The sequence below is a fragment of the Pseudonaja textilis genome, chromosome 5, assembly GCF_049901715.1.
Source record: "Pseudonaja textilis isolate UNSWEBS1 chromosome 5, rPseTex1.2, whole genome shotgun sequence".
In the NCBI taxonomy this organism is placed as follows: Eukaryota; Metazoa; Chordata; class Lepidosauria; order Squamata; family Elapidae; genus Pseudonaja; species Pseudonaja textilis.
The window spans coordinates 36,900,408-36,915,449 of record NC_141994.1 but is presented as its reverse complement, the minus strand read 5'-3'; positions in this window follow the sequence as shown (position 1 = coordinate 36,915,449).

Here is a 15,042-nt window from a genome sequence, read left to right as displayed (position 1 = left end):
CCCAAGCACATCACCCTGTGCCTAGCCTGTGGTGGATCTCATCTGAGGGCCACCTGCAAGTTTAAAGGAGCCACCTGCAATAACTGCCATAAAAGGGGGCACATCGCGAGAGTCTGCCAAGCCCCTCAAAGCTCAACACAAAGGCACCCCCCCGTCTCACACTCGGGGCCGCAGAGGCAAGTATTGAACTGTCGCACACATCACCGTGCCAAGCACACTTGCCACACTGTTAGTAAAATCTCTCTCTCCATTTCCTTAGAAGGTAAACCGTGCCGCATGGAGGTTGACACAGGGTCAGCGCTCTCAATTATATCATGGAACACCCTCAAGAGGCTCCAGCCCAGCCTATCAACTAGCCGGCTCCAGAAGTGCCAGTTTAGCCTGAAGGACTACCAGGGGAGGACCATTCCTGTAATTGGCAGAGGCAAGTTCCTTGTCAGTTTTAAAGCTTTTAAAGGTCACCTACCTCTAGTGGTAGTTAACGGCAATCTCCCTACCTTATTGGGGCTCGATTGGTTTCCCCATCTCGGCCTAGGGCTAACAGGAGTCCATGCTGTCTCAACCTCAGACACTGACTCCTTATTCGCTGATTACTCAGATGTATTCAGCGATGAGCTGGGGTGTTATAACGGTACCCCAATATCGTTCTCAGTCGACCCCCAGGCAGTCCCAATCAGGCTAAAACCGCGTAGGGTCCCATTTGCTATTCGGCCAAAACTAGATGCTGAATTGGATAAACTATTAAAACAAGGGGTCATTGAGCCAACAGATTTCGCCAAATGGGAGACGCCCATTGTCACACCCTCAAAAAGACGGTAGCCTGAGAATTTGCTCGGACTACAAGACCACAATCAATAAGTTTCTACAAGTTAGCGCTTACCCAGTGCCCGTCATTCAGCATTTATTACACACTTTTGAACCTGGCAGCATTTTTGCCAAATTGGACATGTCTCAAGCGTATCAACAGTTCCCTGTTGACAATCAAACAGCGGAACTCCAGACCATCGTCACTCACAGGGGTGCTTTCCGATGCAAGCGTCTCCAATTTGGCGTAAGTGTTGCCCCAGGTATCTTTCAATCCCTCATGGAGCGGATTTTACAGGGCCTCCCTGGAGTAGTACCCTACTTCGACGACATCTTAGTCTCGGCCAGGGACAGACCCCAACTCTTCCAGAGAGTTCGAGCAGTGTTAGAGAGGTTCAGACAGCATGGCCTCAAATTGAAAAAAAAAAAATGCGCCATTGCCACTAGACAGGTGGACTTTCTGGGTTATAAAATTGACGCCTCAGGCATTCACCCCTGGAGTCCAAGGTTAAGGCAATTCACGAGGCACCCACTCCAACCTCCAAAACTGAACTACAGGCCTTCTTGGGGCTATTAAACTTTTACGCGTCTTTCTTGCCCCATAAAGCATCAGTAGCTGAACCCCTACACAGATTACTGGATAAAAAGTCACCTTGGCACTGGGGGCACAAAGAAGACCAGGCTTTTCACGCCGTGAAATCACTACTCACGTCAGAGGCGGTACTTATTCAATTTGACCCCAACCTTCCTTTAGTGCTGGCAGCAGACGCATCCCCCTTTGGAATTGGGGCAGTATTAAGCCACAGGCTTCCCAATGGCGCCGAGGCTCCCATTGCCTTTTTTCTCAGGACGCTCTCCGCAACAGAGCGTAATTACAGCCAGATCGATAAGGAAGCTCTAGCAGCTGTTGCAGCAGTGAAAAAATTTCACGAATTTCTCTTTGGCCATTTTTTCGAGCTGGTCACAGACCACAAGCCCCTCCTGGGTCTACTAGCCGGAGACAAACAGACCCCTCAAGTCCTTTCCCCTAGGATGATGAGATGGACCCTCTTCCTAGCAGCCTACTCCTACAGACTCTTACACCGGCCAGGTAAAACATTGTCCCACGCTGACGCTCTCAGCCGCTGTCCCTTGCCGGCTCCGGCTGAAGACCCTGCTCCTGTCCACGCTATTTTCGAGGTAACCCAATTGGACCTCCCCATCACTGCCCTTGACATTGCTGCTAAAACCAAGGCAGACAAAACGCTCGCCCAGGTGCTCGACTGGGTGAGGAGGGGGTGGCCGGGTGGCAATGTTGAAAACAAATTCTCACCTTTCAAGACCCGCATGCAGGAACTGTCCAGTTTGCAGGGCTGTCTACTGTGGGGCACTCAAGTGGTCATCCCGACCTTACTATGTACCCGAGTCCTGGAGGCGTTGCACGAGGGACACCCTGGCATTGTGAGAATGAAGGCATTAGCACGCAGCTACGTATGGTGGCCAGGCCTCGACGAGGACGTTGTCAGATGGGTAAGTTCCTGCAACATTTGCCAGGAATCCCGTCCTGCTCCTCCTATTGCCACCCCTACTAAATGGGAGAGCGCCAGCGCTCCGTGGTCCAGAATTCACATCGACCTGGCCGGCCCCTTGCATGGGAAAATGTTCCTAGTGGTCGTGGACGCCTTTCTAAATGGATTAACGTTGCACAGCTATCCACGACCACCACACAAGCAATCACCAACGTATTAACACGCCTGCTTGTTACACACGGGCTACCTGACTCCATTGTCTCCGACAATGGCCCACAGTTCGCATCAACCGAGTTCAGCCGTTTCGCTGCCAACCTGGGTATCCGCCACATTTTCACAGCCCCATTTCATCCTGCCAGTAACGGATTGGCTGAGAGGGCCGTCAGGACCACTAAAGAAGCCCTGGCTAGGTTCAGTAAGGATGACTGGCACCACAAACTCTCGCGTTTCCTGATGAGCCAGCATTCAACTCCATGTTCAGTCACCAACAAGTCCCCAGCTGAGCTCCTGATGGGCAGGCGTCTGAGGACTGTATTGGACAGACTTCACCCACAATATTGCCCTGACTCTCCCCTCGCTTCCACATCGGGGGTTAGACATTTTATCTTACAGGAGCCAGTATTCGCGAGGAACTTCGCTGGAGACCCCCTGTGGATCCCGGGCAAGATCGTGGCCATCACCGGACCAAGGTCGTATCGGGTCAGACTGGAGGACGTCTGGGTCTGGAGAAGGCACCTGGACCAGCTGCGTAGGCGCCTCAGCACCCACACTAGCAGGGACCCAGAATCACAAAGCGACGGGAGGTCTCAGCATCAACCCCACATCCACATCCTTCCCGGCGACCAGTACACACCAACAGTCAGTCCAGAAAGCCCGAGCACGGACAGCGGCGCCCAGACGGTGGACCAGCCCGATCCAGTCTACGGGAGCACGTCCCCAGTGACCAACCCTACGAGTCCCGGGCCTGCCCGAACCGAGGGGCACGTTGGTGACACTTACCCGGCTCTGCCTTCCCAGACAGACTCTGAGCGGACAGTCAGCGTTCCAGAGCTGCGCCGTTCCGGGCGCCAACATAAACCTCCTGCCTACCTCAAAGACTATGCGTGTTCGCATCTGGGGGGAAGGGGTGTTATGTCCTGAGGACTCTAGGAGTTCTCACTCAGGTCCATTCACTTTGCGGGGGCGTTCTCCCCTTTACCCATTGGTTGGTTCTCCCCAGCAGCCAGCTATAAAAGCAGGCTGCGGGGTCCAACCAGTTGCTGATCGCTGCGAGCCAGTTCCCGGCTTGGCAAGCACGGTCAGCCCTTTATTGTTATAATAAAGTATTGTTGCACTCATGCTCTGGTTCAGCCTCTCTTTTCCCAAACTTAACAATAAGTTTGTGTATTTATCTTTTATTTTATTCCAAAATATGTTTACAAAGGCCTATCTATTAACATTTCATATTAATTCTGTGCATTTTTCTGTGGGTTTGGAAATAAATAGATAGAATAGAAGTAGATCTTGCCTAATGATTATTCACTTAATGAATTTTTGAATTAACAATGGCTTCAGAAATAGTGCTTTATGACTAGTAAATTACTTTGAACTGTTGCAAAATGTTGTACTCACATACCACTGCAATCATGTGGTCATGGTCTGGGTGCTTGGCAATCTGTTTGCTTTTATGATGGTTGCCAAGTACCCAACAATCATATGAATGATATTTGCAATCTTCTCTTCTGGCTTCCACAGAAAGTAAATGGGGAAACCTGCAGGAAAGGTTGCAAGCAGAGGGAACAGAAAGCAGCTGAAATCCTTCTTCAGGCAGCTGCAGCTTGCCAAAGAATTTCCCCTCCCTGCATGGAGGGTTGGTGAAACCCTTGGTGGAGCTGCAGGAGTGGAGATAAGAAATTTCAAATATTATGCTGCTCTAAGCTCATATTAAATACAACTTCTTGTATTGTTATTGCTAATATAATTTTTTAAATGTTACAGCTAACTGGTGGCTAACTGGTATACTCATTTAAAAGATATTCATTTTTCTTGAGCTATTGTATGTTAAGCAATATGAGTATCTCAAGTATAGTATCTCAAGTGTATACATCTATTTTTGTTCAAAAGACATCCATTACACCCACTATTATAGTCCTTCAAGAATATGGTAAAGGATAACTTTACCTTTTAACTAAGGCAGTATTTTATGCACTTGCATGTTACTTTGGTTTTAAATATTCATGTGATTTTATTGTTATTTGTATCATTCTTCTATTTTGTATGACTTTTTAAATGGTTTTAATTTTGCTACATACCACCTTAGAAAAATTTAATGTAAATGGCAACTTATAAAGCTTTTAGAAAAAAATATTATTCAGAAAGACCCCCTGGTGAATTGTATGGTGATATGCTCCAAAATAACTTGGCACAAGTATTGTAAATGAAGAGAGTTGATATCAGTAGGGAAAATGAAAGACAGCTCTGATTTCTTTTAAGAGCATATAAATCTTTGGCTTCTTGATTTTTCTGTAGTTAAACTAGGGCAAATTAATAGATGCAAATAATATGCATAACATTTTTCCAGGAAATTCAGTTTTAACTTGTGGAGTTATTTTCCCCTAGAAACTTATACTGATTTTGCCCTAACATTACCAATATCATCAGGTAGATATTCAGAAATTTGTATTTTTTAACTTCCCAGTTCTTGTTGACTTGAAGAAAAGGCTACACAGGGTTTATTTCAGAAGATTGTAGTTCTGCATCTTTTAATCTTCTCAAAAGACTTCTGATATTTCCCTTTTGAACAACAGATAATTCCATCTTGGTTACAAAATTCAGCATTCAGAAATGTGTTCATTAACAATCAAACATGTTCCTTCCTTGCTTTGGGACCCAGATTTGCTGCTTACCATTTATTGAAGATACATATATATTCACATTTTTGTATTCAGCCTTCTACTGAGGAAGGCTTAAACCAAATCAAGTGAACTGGTAGGAAATTAACATTTTATTGAAAAATTGAATAAGCCCCTCTTCATTGGAATATTCTTTCTCACATGGAGGAGGAATTTGAGTGATTTTGGTAACCTGCACAGCTTTAAACTGCACACCTCTAGTCCTATTTATTTATTGAAGGTATATTCTTATTTGTTGGGAAAGGTTTGGCAGAATGGATAGAAAGAGAAATAATCCCTTTCTCTCAGTTTAGCCTTTTCTTGACTTAGCAGGATTCAGTCAATTTATCTACCAAGGACTGCAGGTGCACTAAAATTAAATTCTATTCATACTTGAAGGCAGTTGGATGATGTTGGGCAAATCAACCATGAAAGCATACTAAATTGTTCCAAAGATCAATACAGTCATATTTTCAGCTGTGAGGATGAGCAGTGTGATCCAGGGAAGAAAGGACAAGGCAAAGTTCTGTCTCCTAAATGGAATGGGTATCCATTATATTTTATGCTGATGGAAAGAACCATCTGTAATTTGCAGACTATATACTGCTCTGTGAGCTATGGGTTGCCAACTTTTCTGGGAGAAATGGAAATTCATCAGGCATCTCACTTCATCTAGAGAAATAATTTAAAATTGCCATATTTATGGATTCATTCTCATGTTTTGTTTATCATGATACCTTGTAAACATTTTAAAAGATCATATCCCCAGGAAGTCTTTCTCTCAAACCCTGTCTTGGAAGCAGCCTAAATTTACTATTAACTGTTTCAATCACTTTCCCTAATTTATCCTGAATTAAATATGAAGGACAGCATCAGGCTTCTACTCTGTTCCTAATCCAAATAGTGCTTGAGTATAGGGACAATGTCATTATTGCAGTATACAAGGATTGGAGAAAAATATATGAGTATGGTTGCTATGAAGAGTCTTGTGTTTGTATATGCACATGTCTGGAAAGCTTAAGCCTTCTTAATAAAAGATTTCAGAAGTATAAGATTATTATAGGAAGGCCATCAATTTAACAACATCTTTAGTTAATAATTCTAATTCAACACTTTGATAGTGGTTTCACAGTGTTTTTTTCAAGAAGTACATCTCTTTATTTCATATTTATATTCATAGCTTTTGTGGAGTTCTTTTTAGCTCAGAATACAAAAACTCCCTCAACTTTCTGTCTATGATGAGTCTGCTTCCAGCCATGGATTCTTGCTGACTGTTCATATGTATCCATGTAGACATAAAGAAAGCACTTTGAAGTCACTTTACAAAAAAGCAATTTATGCAAGAATTTAGAGTAAATATTCACTGAGATCCTCCAGGGATATTATTTTGATAGGAAAAGGTTGGCAAATGGGCTGGTATCAGTATCAAGACACCACATTGGCAAAATTTTAAGAGACCCTCAAAAGGAATTCCAAGAAAAAGAAATGTGCAGATGAAGGCCGTAGTAGGCAGCTACAATGGCCAAAATGGATTTATACTCCTGCAGTGGATATTGAAGATGGACTTGCTATGAGTCCAGAGGAAATGTGGCTAGTGATCCTGAAAAGGATTAGGCAGAGCTTGCACTGTTGAAGACTCATTAATTCATAGGTGATTCAGCAAAAGGAATGACCTGTACAAAGATTGCTGAAGTGGTAGAGAACTCATTGGGCTTGAAGGTGATGAAAGAAAAGATTACCAATGGTTTATTTTCCCATGAGTAAGAGAGAAGAAAAATGTTGCTAATACCTGTAAGACCTTCTTAATTCTAGAATAGAAAGAATAAATAGGGATGGAATTCAAAAAGTGCATATAATATTAAACTTGTATCATAATCTATACAAATGTACATGCTAGAATTGATTAGAGCTAACATTTAAAAACAATATTGATCCCATCTGTATCTTTGAAACACTGTTATCTGAAGGGTTAGGAGCTTTGTTTTGCCTAGCAATTAGGTCCTTATAAATGGTACTTGCAGTTTAAGGCTTGAGAAAGGAAACTCTTTTTATTGTTGTATTATTGTATTATTTTATTTGTGTTTTCAGTCAAATTCTTCAAAAAAATTTAGACATGCTTGGTGAAACTCACCTACTTGCATATTATTGGAGTATAGCTGAGTTAAACTTGGATCATAAAAATATTTTTGCTTGCTTTTATCTCACCTTCAACCAACTCTATATTTTGCTGTTTGCTCTCTAATAGGCCTAAAAACTCTTCAATGTGTAGATGAATTAGTCTTATAAGTCCATGATTTTAAGGGTTTTGCACATTTAAGGACATAGTTTTAAAAGACTCAGGGTGATCAATAAAGCATAATATAAATATATGATTGGAACACCCTTGTTCTTTCTATTATTCATCAGATGTCTTCAATGAGAGTCCAGAAACCTTTTCATCTTCGGAAGCCAGCTTGTACCTCTAATAATTCTCACCCCACGTATTTTTAAAATCTTGGAATACAAAATCTTGAGAATTAATTTACTAGCATGTGAGATAAATGCAACAGTTCAGAAGATTAAGCATTCCACTCTACTCTGCTTTCTGGCATTAGAATGTAGATCGCTCTTTTTTCAATTTTGGGGGACACTGCTGTTTTTCCTACCTGCTTACAACTGCAAGCAGTCATTTAAGAGCATCATTGTGCACAATTTTAACAGTTCTGTTGATATTTCATTAACTCCTGTAGCTTTGATATTAGCAGTTTTTATAAGACATTTCATTTCCCAAATCCTATTTCAATGTAGTGTTCATATCTTTAAACATATCAGGGCAGTAGTAGTATTTTTTTAGCTCACCTTTGCATACTAATTTTGTATATTCGTATCATCACTTGTTTGTATTTTTTATTCAGTTGATCTTTATTTTCTTTGCTTTGTAGAATGTACATCTTTTTTAAAAAGTTGCCTGTGATTTTCTTAAATAAAACACTTTACTTTCTCATTCAATAGAGTGCACTGCATATTTAGAATTATATTCTTATTCCTTCTTACCTTCACCTAGAATTTAATAGAGTGGGAAAGTTTTCCTTTATAACTTTAAAACTTTGCTCATCTACTTTGAAAATATTAGGTGGCAATTTCATTATCTTTTGCTTTTTACAATGCAGAATATTTTTAACTATGTTATCCTTAATAATAATACCTTGCTGCAGCATTCTTCAGGTACAGATTTATCAAATCTACTCAGTTTAATTTGTCATCTACCTTCACTGCATACTCATCTGGAATATTGATGAGATTATATTTTATTGGCTTGATTATTTTGTTTTCCATCTTTATTTCATGTTCTGAGTTGAAGTCAGCTTTAGCTCTAGTTTCTTTGGCTTGAGTAGAACTCTTCCAGCTTTGCTTGTATAGTATATAGTCAATCTGATTGTATCTATCTAGTGATGTTTATGTGTAGAGTGTTCTTTTAGGTTGTTAGAGATGTTACATAGTCTTTAATTGTTAACATTCAGTAGGTAATTACAAGAAATAGTTATTGCTCAGCTTCTTCCATTTGATGAAGTGATGAAATTTAAGCCACTTTGTAAATTAAAATCAATAATAATGATGGTCCAGGAAGAAATATGGATTATAAAATTTCTCTTGCAGAATTTCATCTTATCACTAGTGATTTGGAGAATTTTACTCATAATTTTCTAAACTGCATTTAATTTTTTTTAAAGAATAACAATGTTCAAGGGATATTGTGCAACCTAACGCTTATCAAATTGATTGATTTTTTTAAATAATCCCAAAATCAAACAGTATTTATTTTTCAAACTATTGTTAATGATTTTACAGCTTATATGGTACTGTTATACTTCTCCAGATTTCATAATTTATTTAAATTTGTTGTCATTTATGTTCACCCTTTTGTGTTATAGTAGCATTTCTTCATGCAAAAAATATTTTTATGAAGTATTATTAAAGTAAGCTATCACAAGTTAGAAGATGCTTGCTTTGAAGTATACTAAAATTATTAAAGCATTTTATCATAAGCAGAATTGTTTTTATTATTGCAAATGATATTAACTTGCACAATCCACAAACTACCTGAAGGCTAATAATTTTAATTAAAATAGGAGGAAACCCCATGAATAAACTAATCCTATGCCACTTGATTTCACACTGATTTCTCCAACAGAAACAAAGTAATTTGATAGCCCTTTTATCTCTATGGCCAAATCTTCTGAATTTCAACCTGGTTTAAATTTAACAGTAGAAACTGATTAGAAATTATAATTTATTAACTAATTTATAAACTCATTTCATATATCGTACTAATTCATGGTTAGCTTAACCATGGTTTTTCAAAAATATGTTTGTTCATGCCATAAACTATAGTTTACAAAACCCAATGGCTATTTTTACACATCATGCCAAATCAAAAGCAAATATCAATTTTCTCTACATGTGTTGAGTGAATACCAGCCTAGTACCAGCCAGGCTTTGGGATCTGCATTTAAATTTTTTTAGCATGCTTAAATGTTGGCCATTGTACTATTATAGGGAATGTGATGGCTCAGTGGTTAAAGACACTTAGCTTGTCAGCTAGAAAACTGCCAGCCTTGGTTTGAGTCCCAAATGCTGCACAATAGAATGAGCTCCTATTCATGCCCCAGCTTCTGGCCACCTAGCAGTTCAAAAATATGCAAATACAAGTAGGTTAATAGATACCATAGGTGGGAAGGTAACAGTGTTCCGTGTGCCTTTGACATGTAGCCATGCTGGTCACATAACATTGGAAAATATCTTCGGACAATGCTGGCTCCCTTAGCAAAGAAAAGGAGATGACACGATGCCTTAGAGTCAGATACGACTGGACAGGGAAACTTTTATCTTTATTGTACTATTAAGATAATGCTGTAACCAGAAAATAATGAATCCACAGATTTTACTGCTGATATAAAGTTCCCAGAAACTCCATCATCATGCTGAGTTGGTTGGGAATTATAGCTGGGCAACATCTGGTCTGCCACAGGTTCCCTACTGCTAGAGTAAATTTGTATTCATTATAATGTCAAAATTATCCATGTGGCCCAATGAAAAGAACGTGAAAAAATGCTACTAAATCGGCAATAATTTACAGTCGCATCATTATCATTTTTACTGCATAGAAGTTAGAGACATGGTGACATAATTAGTGAAATTAAAAATGTTTCCTTGAAAAGAAAAATGCTAACAGAAAAATATTCTGTTTACAGAAAAAAGTCTACGGTCTAAAGAAATGTGAGATGGTATCCTGTGTATTAATAGAATTATATAATTATTTGTTCAAAGACCACCACTTCAAAATAAGGTGAAGCAGTATATATTTGTTTTCTCACATTATCCTATACTTTCATCATATCCCTAGACATCTATCATTAAAAAAATAAATATGAAATTTATTTAAATGTTAATCCACCAGCATGACCCAAGGACGCAAATGAAAACAAAAATTAAGTAAGAGAAAACCCTAATATTGTATACAACCATAAGGTACACATAGTCCTCAACTTATCACCACAGTTGAGTCCAAGATTTCTGTTGCTAAGTGAGGAAGTTGTTAAGTGAATTTAGACCCATTTTATGACCTTTCTTCCCATGGTTGTTAAGTGAATTACTGCAGTTGTTAAGTTGTTAACACGATTGTTAAGTGAATCTGGCTTCCCCATTGACTTTGCTTGTAAGAAGGTCACAAAAGCTGATCACATGTCTCCAGGACACTGCAACTGTCTAAATATGACTCAGCTACCAAGCATCTGGATTTTCAACACATGACCATGGGTATATTGTAGTGGTTATTTAAGTGTGAATAATGGTCATAAATCACTTTTTTCAATCCCATTAAAACTTTGAATGGTCACTAAATGAATAGTTATAAGTCAAGGATTACTAGACATTTGAACTCCAGTCTATACAAACATATCTTGAAAACTTCAGTAGTACAACATTTAGTTAAAAACTTACTCAACAAAATAGATTTAAAAGGCTTTTGAAACAGATTGTTTTGGAAATACTTTAAAATGCTCAACTTAAAAGGGATTTTCAACTATCCTTTGGGAGGAAGTTTCATAAAACCTTGGCCATTACAGAGACCTTCTAAATTCTTTGACAAAAAGATCACAGAACAACTTTTGAGATTCAGACTGATTGAGAAAGGCAAGGCCTGAGGTCTGGGAACCACAATGGCAGCTGAACTTTATTAGTAACATTTCAAAGATGTTTTGTAAGAGAAGCAATGCTTCTTACTGCTTTATTATTTTAGCAGGCTTTTATGTTATTTGGAGATCATGCTGCAGTGATTCTCTTTGTTGGTTTGCTTTGAAGCATTTGAAAGGCGCCTTGACCTTAATGGGAAAGAGAAGATAATAAATAAAGGTAATTGCCAAATATGATGGTATTTCATGAATTGCATCTTACCTTGCTTTGTGCTATCAAACATCTTTTTCTTAAACTGAAGAAAATACTGGAAGGGAGAGTTCTCTTCAGCTGGATGATTTACTCATCCCGGAACTGCCCTGACAGCTGGGAAAAGCTGAAATGTATGTCATGACTAAGACCTCAGGCATTCCAGAGCATATACTGTTATCTGTATTATATGAAAGTATAATGCAATTTCTGTTAAACTGAAATGCTTGGATTGGACTTTTAGCATTCTAATATAAGTCACTTAGAAATATTTGTTTTTAAAAGGAAAATAAGTAGAGAATACATTGAAATGTCCAGAGTATGCTGTTGATACATGGTTTTAACTAATAAGACCCAGAAACAAAGAAACACACAAAACTAAGCCATAATATGATTTGGCTTTGGGTTTTCATATTGTATGAGCCCACAACTAGAATTTGTAAACCTTGGGCAATACCTAAATATATTGTATTATTTAGAAAGAAATAACTTCCCCTTCATTGAGACAAGGATAAACATTTTCAATAGTTAATACTTAGTTTAATATTTCAACCAAAACTCTCTTCATTTCTTATTTAATCTTTATCTATTAACAAATAATTAGCTGTCTTTCAATCATAATTAGAAAAAAAATCTATTAAGAGCTATGAGAAATAACAACATATGTGTGTGTGTGTGTGTGTGTGTGTGTTAATTTTAAACAAGTAAATGAATTTCATAATTCTTTCCTGTACTTTATAAATACCTCATCATTTCCTCCAACATGCTTCTTCCCATGTCTTATATCTATAAACAAATATTTAATATCTCATCATTCAAACTTGATGAAGAAAAAAAAATCAATTAAGAGCAGCTCAAAATAACATTTTCAACAAATTGAAAATACTAATCTTAAATCCTTTCAAATTATGTCCCATAAATTAAATTAATCTATTTTTTTCATCTCCTCTCAATTTTATCATGTATCACTTTTTTTAAAGTACAACAAAACTCTCTTCTTCCCATATTTTATCCATAAACAAATCTTTACAGCCTCATCATTCAGTCCTAGTTTTAAAAAATTCATTAAAAGCTGTTTAAAAAGAGAGAATCATATACAATTTAACCTTGATCAAAGAAACCCACTTTGTAAACCTTGGCTTTAGCTTTAATAGTCTTGATTATTCATTTTAGATAATGTTCCAAAAGGCTGGTTTCTTCTCTTTTTTATTTTTTCAAGAATTATTTCATAGGTACAACAGATATTTTTGTAAATTTGAAGTCTAAGTCACTTTTCTAAATTCAGATCCCTGTATTCAGGTCATTCTTCTGGTTTAACATTTGTATGTCCCTTTTAACACCTGAAAACTCATTTCTGGTCTTCTATAACATCTTTGTCAATATCATACTTCCATACTGTCAGTTTTAAACCCATCTATGAAACAGATTTTAACTTACATCTTCTTCTAGCTCTTCTTTTAAGCCCATTTTTATTGAATCAGACAATCTAAGAAATAAATTTGGGGTACATCGTTGCCAAAGAAGAGGGGGGCTACCTATTCCCCAAATAATCTGAAGGCAGGACAAGAAGCAATGGATGGAAACTAATCAAGGAGAGAACCAACCTAGAACCAAGGAGAATTTTCCTATCAGAACAAATAATCAGTGGAATGACCTGCCTCCAGAAATTATGACTGCACCAACCCCGGAGGATTTTAAGAAGAGGTTGAACAACCATTTGTCTGAAATGGCATAGAATTTCTTGTTTGGACAGCGGGTTGGACTAGAAGAATCCCAAAGACCCTTCCAATTCTGTTATTTTAAATTCTTCCAGAGTTAAAATATTTTTCTTCATTCTGTATTAGTGGGAGTTCTCCTTTAATTATAATCTTTAATTATTTCTGGTTGCCTCTAGTAAGTAACCTTCAAGATCTCCTCTTACCATGTTTCTCTCTCATCCAGACCATTTCCCAGGAAGAGTTGTCTTACACTCAAATTCAGTTTTTCATATATTTTTAATAATATTTTGAACAAACAAGAAATGCTCTTATAAAGTGTTGTTTCCAGTTAATATTGCCCCTTGGTCCATTTAAAAACTTTCCAAAAATTAACATTTTAATAGCCGTTTCATTGCACATTTCCAAATTTTAAAAAATATTTTCCTTCGGTTTTAGTTATATAAATCTTTATTCACTGCAGGTTGGAGGAAAATCACCTAGTCTAGTGTAAAAAATCTTTCTTTCTGGAGAGTCTTACTGTCAAAAGGCAATTTATAAGCCATTCCTAATAAAAGGGATTAAGAGGGTAGGTGAACAAATCAAGTGGTTTGGTTTCAGAAAAAAGCTATCCTGTAATCTGCAACTCTTACACTGCAAAAACATATGGACTACACAACTTGATCAGGGCAAAACAATAGATGCAATCTACATAGACTTCTGTAAAGCCTTTGATTCAGTGGTACATGACAAACTACTACTAAAAATAAAATCCTATGGTATCTCTGGACAACTGCATAACTGGATAAAAGCATTCCTGTCAAACAGACAACAAATGGTCAAAATTGGGAGTGTCCTATCAAATTCTGTACCTGTCAATAGTGGTGTCCCCCAAGGCAGTGTTCTAGGACCAACTCTCTTCATACTCTACATAAATGACCTCTGTGATCATATTAAGAGCAACTGCGTTCTTTTCGCTGATGATGTAAAGCTGTTCAATACCACAGACAATACTGCTACCCTTCAAGAAGATCTTGACTGTGTATCAGAATGGTCAAACAAATGGCAACTTCAAATCTCAACAAATAAATGCTCTGTCTTACATATTGGCAAAAAAAATCCGAAAATAAAATACAAGCTGAATAGTCAAGATCTTGTTGATGATCCAAGCTCTGTAAAGGACCTTGGAATACTCACCTCTAATGATCTAAGTGCTAGTACCCACTGCAACTACATAGCCAAAAAGGCATTAAGAGTTGTTAACCTAATCTTACGTAGCTTTTTCTCTGGTAATATCACACTACTAACTAGAGCATACAAAACATTTGCTAGACCAATACTCGAATACAGCTCATCAGTCTGGAACCCACATTACGTATCTGATATTAGCACAATTGAGAAAGTCCAGAAATATTTCACAAGAAGAGTTCTCCACTCCTCTACTCGTTGTAGAATACCTTATGCCACCAGACTTGAAATTCTAGAACTAGAAAACCTTGAATTACGCCGTCTTCGGTCTGATTTAAGCATGGTATATAAAATCATACATTGCAATGTCCTACCTGTCAATGAATACTTCAGCTTCAACCATAACAACACAAGAACACACAACAGATACAAACTCAAGGTTAACCGCACCAAGCTTGACTGCAGAAAATACGACTTTAGCAACAGAGTGGTCAATGTCTGGAATACTCTACCCGACTCTGTAGTTTCTTTCCCAAACCCCAAAAACTTTAACCTTAG